Below are 4811 nucleotides of genomic sequence, written 5' to 3'. Positions count from 1 at the left end.
GAGAAACAGCTTCCCATAGAATGACTGCCTAGAGGTAAGAACCGAGGGAGGGAACACAAGTGGTTTCTTGCAGGAAGCTTGTTAATGTCACTGAGAAATCACTCAGTCTAGGAAGGCCTCAGACAGCTTTCCACAGCCCACCCTCGTTGGCAGTAGCTTGCAGCCAGGCCTCTCTCCCTTTACCTGGGTCCTCTCCCTGAATTGGTTCCAAACAGTGGCGTATCTGGGGCCTGGCCGCTGTCACATCTGTGGCACCCTGCAGTTAGTGGTCTAGAATTCCAGCGTTACCTCTAAATGCAGGTGTAATGACCCTTTCTTACAGATAACATTTCCCTGGGTTTCTTAACTAAGAAATTAACGAGGGTGTAACACCCGTGAACTAAACTACAGACTTTATTTGGATTCCCCCCTGTTTTTCCACTAATGTCCCTTTTCTGTTTCTGGATACCATACCGCACCATGTCTCCCGTGATCCGTGAAGCTTTCTCTGTTGTTCCTTATTTTCCACGACCTTGACATTTTTAGGTATTTTATTGAATGTCCCCCGATTTAGGCTTCTCTGAAGTTTTCTCATGATTAGACCCGAGTTATGGATTTTCTGGAGGTATACCACAGAGGCAAAGTGCCCTTGCTTTCCACCCTATATCAGGAAGTATGTGATATCAACATGACTAATCAATGGTGAGGTTAACCTTGATCACATGGGTGGATGGCTCTGCCAGTTTTCTCCACTGTAAAGTTACTGTTTTCCCCTTTCTAGATGCTACGGATTGGAAGTGAATCACTAAGTCCAGCTTATACTCAGAGGGAGGGAACTGAAACCCCACTCCCTGGAGGGGGGAGAATCTACATCTATAATTTGGAATTCCTCTATAAAGATTTGTCTCTTCCCGGTAATTTACTTATTTATTAAATTATTTGTTTATATCAGGATGGATTCAGGGACATCGATTTTATCATTTGAGTTATAATCCAGTACCTTTTCAAATTGTTGCTCAAATTGTTCTAGCTCTGGTCATTAGGATCTCTTTCGGGTTGGTCCCTGTGTCTTTTTGACATGCTTCCATTTGGTTTCCCATTACCTTACCTTCTGACCCTATACAATGCTTCAGGCTCTTTTCCCTGCGTTAAAATCAGTTCTTTCTCTCCAGGGAGCCCTGATTCCTTTATTGGGAAGATGGTATTTGGAAACCAAGTTCTGAGGGCTGGGTATGTTCTTTGCTACTGGGTCATTGCTTTAGGAAGCATATGAATGTAGAGTAGCCAATGTATAAGCACATATCGACATTTCTACACCTGTCTCTCTCTATATATGTAAATAAAAACAAGTTCACGCTGATACCTCCAACTTGAATCCATCACCACTGGGTTTGTCCTGGCCTCCTGCCTTTCCTCACTGTCCCTTCTTACTCTGACAATGCCAAATGGGCTCCCATTGTCTACAACTCCTACACTTATTTGTTCCCCTTACTATACACGTAGTTTCAGAATCACTAATCCATATCCCTGCGAAAACAATTTCTAATGAGAATACAGTGTTTTCGTATAGTTCTTTTTGTCTCTCGCCTTACAGGTCTCTGTCAAAATGCTGTTTTCCAAAACAAAAAGCTGACCTAGGTCAGCTTTTCTTCCCCCTTGTTGATGGGTGCATCTTAATATTTTCAAAGCATTTCCGTATGAGGCTTCACCTTTGATCATGTCGTTATCGCTGTGCAAAGGAAGAAGAAACCATGTCGTGTGAGGAGGAATCGATTGCTTAGTTACACCTTGGGACTTTGGGCTTTGCTAGACCTCGCTACCTTTCGTGAGGCTGCTGTTTGCTTGGTGGGTCTGGGCTGCAGAGACAGCTGTGACATACGATGTCTGGTCAAAGAAGGTGAAATATGGCTGAGCAGCTTGTCTCTTCCTTGGGCGGGCGGAATTGTCAGATGTCAGGGGAAGGAGGCTTAGCGATCTTGTGACTCAACCTATTTTCCTTATAGATGCGGAAACTGAGGCCTAGAGAGACAATGTGACTTGTCCAAGATGAGCTAGCTGGTTGGAGCCAGAAAGGGGCACAGGATCCAGGACTCTGCATTCCCATGTCTGTGCTCCTCGCCACTCCGTGTGGGCTGCAGGGCCAGAGGTCACAGGTCTGCAGAAAAAAAAGCCCCTTTGAAATTGTTCAGACAGGCAGGAGAGAATTCACCACCTTTTCCTGAATAGAGAGGTAGATCCAGGACCACCTCTTCGTACCCTGTGCATTCTGAAATGGGGGAGAGAGTAGATTAAGAAATGATTGATGGGTCTGCAAAGTTGGTCCCTGCATGTCACCGAGCAGTGACTTCACTCAAAAGTGGCAACTTGAGGGATCGTGTGAATCCCAGAGCTACCATTTTTTTAATCAGCGTCATGTTCTCTCTTAACTCTCATCCCCACTAGTACCTAAAAGACTGAGGAGGGTCGTGTCTGTCTTGCCCAGGTCATGGGATTATTTTAAGGCTCCCCACGTAACTATAACAAATGAATCAAACCCGTTTTTCCTTTTTCTTTACTAACTGCTGGTTTTCTTTAAAAAAAAAAATGTCTATTTTTGGGGAGACCGAGAGTGCAAGTGTATAAGGCGTGCACGTGAGCAGGGGAGAGGCAGACAGAAAGAGAGAGAGAGAGAATGTGAAGCAGGCTCTGAGCTGATAGCACAGAGCCTGACGTCGGGCTCAAACTCACAAATCGTGAGATCGTAACCTGAGATCGTGACCTGAACCCAAACCAAGAGTTGGACACTTATCCGACTGAGCCACCCAGGCCCCGCTAAGTGCCGATTTTCTGATCTCCAGCATAGTACAATGGAACACAGTAGGAATTCAATAAATATTTATCGGGTGAATGAATTAAGGATCATATGAGATGTTTCAGGTAGAAGTACTGTTTCATCTCTGAAGCACTGTACAGACATAAGGGATTGTTAATGATGTTAGCATTTAAGCTTGTTAACATTTAAGGTGTTAACTCTAAGCTTGGGCAAGTTGCTTAACCTCTCTGGGCTTCAGTGGCCCACTTTGCCGTATAAGATGCTCTAGGCTCATCGTGTCTTTTGAATTAAACTAGATGATCTCTAAGGTCCCTTTCAGATCTGTAATTCTGTAATTTTGGTGTTCACTGTCATTCTAAAGAGCACTGTGAGAATTTCCAGATAGATTTAGGATATAAACGTATCATAAACCATCATGGGCTGGAATAAGGATGACAAGTTGATTTCTTTTTCTGTGTGAATTCTAGTTGATCGGTTGTGGCTGCTTGGAATGCGGTGCTGAGAAGGCCTCTAGGTATAGAGTTATAATGATTGATTAGTGATGTCTGTCATGGGCACAGGATACAAAGCATTAGCAATCATACCAAATATCTACCGTCTCCAACCTAGATGCTCAAAATGGCAGCTGCCCTGGAATTTCTGAGAGCAATGTTATTCTTGATTTTGCATGATAATGTAGAGACCCCTTGGGTGAGGCCAGAGTTTCCTGGAGGTAAACCAAGAGCTCTATAGACTTGTAGTAAATCACTTCTTCCTTTCACTGCTTCTATTTTTTATTTGTCAGGCCCGTGAAGCAAATTAACCTGATTGATCAATTGATTGTTGAGAAGTGAAATCTAGATTCAGAATCTTTCTACCAACCGGAGACTCATAGATGTATGGGCCTCTGTTCTCGAGGAAATTGAGAACGTAGACTAACATAAAAATGCTACACGTAAACACGACCCCATTCCTCCAATAAATACGTGTCGAGCACCTACAGTGTTCAGACAAATGCATGAAACTGAAAACATAGCTAATCTTTCCAGAAGTACAGCCTTTCCCCCTTTTAGTTTCCAAAAGAGTGGTGGCCAAACCACTGACCGGTCATTAGGTGTGGGCCCGTGAACTTTCTGAATATAACCCGTGTTTCCCTCATTCTACCCTAGCGATAAGGAAATTATTAAGTTTTGGGTCTAACTCCCAGGATTCCTGAAGAAAATATACCCATAGGGCTTTTTGAGTGTCTCATTGCACACAGGGGACACTAACCAGTCCAGAAGAGACCTTCCCAGCCCTCAGGTGCCAGCCCAAGGATGTTGTGAGCATGAGGACATTCCCATCCTTCCCTGGACCTAGAAGTGTGGAGAGGCCTCTGCATCTTGGTTTGGGGGTCATGTGTGTTGATTCCCACCTGTCATCGCTTCATGGCCCTCCAGAAATGTGTTTCAGCTGAGGAGCGATGTGGCAAGTCTGTCTCCTCTTCTCCCTCCAGGGTGGTCTGCCTTTGCCATAGCAACATTGGCTTCTGGTTACCCTCCCTCAGGACTGGTCTTTCTCCACTGTCCAGGCAGTTCCTGAAAAGGCTGCACTAACTGAGTGAGCGATTACTTCAGGACTTGAAATAGCTTTTTTTCCTGTCCCAGATATGACACAGTCACTTCCCCAATAGAGCCATCACTCCAAGAGGAACAGGACGTCCTTGTAACGAAGCCAAGGGGGTCACATGATCAGACAGCCAGGGGCCTCCCGAGACCTTGTTTCCCCTTAAGCTGTTGGCCAGGACTTGTCTACAAAAGCCTATCTATGACAGACGCTGGCAAGCCATCCCAGACCTGCCCTCTTTTAGGGTTTCACTCCAGAACAGTTTCTCCAGGGAATAAATGTTAATGAATGAATAACTAGGAGGGCGATGGTGAGAATTTCTGTGGAGCATCTTTGGTGGCCACATGCATGCACATGCTTCTGCAGTAGAAGAATCGAGGAATCCCCATGGCCTGTTACCCTCGTCCCCGGCAGCACCCCTCAAAGAAGCCATAAA

General features: G+C 45.0%; 1 long non-coding RNA gene across 1 annotated transcript; it reads right to left on the bottom strand.

Annotated features, from left to right (window-relative positions):
- Window positions 1–375: 375 nt before the first annotated feature.
- Window positions 376–4331, bottom strand: LOC124512630 (uncharacterized). The gene is made up of 2 exons (XR_006962170.1): window positions 4185–4331; window positions 376–2134 (listed from the first exon to the last, which is right to left on the bottom strand). It is a non-coding gene; the product is annotated as an uncharacterized LOC124512630 (long non-coding RNA).
- Window positions 4332–4811: the final 480 nt, after the last annotated feature.

This window comes from Lynx rufus, unplaced genomic scaffold (genome assembly GCF_022079265.1).
Source record: "Lynx rufus isolate CCGP_SWC_20201006 ecotype Redwood Valley unplaced genomic scaffold, mLynRuf1.p SCAF_17, whole genome shotgun sequence".
NCBI lineage: Eukaryota > Metazoa > Chordata > Mammalia > Carnivora > Felidae > Lynx > Lynx rufus.
This window is presented reverse-complemented; position numbering and strand designations above follow the sequence as displayed.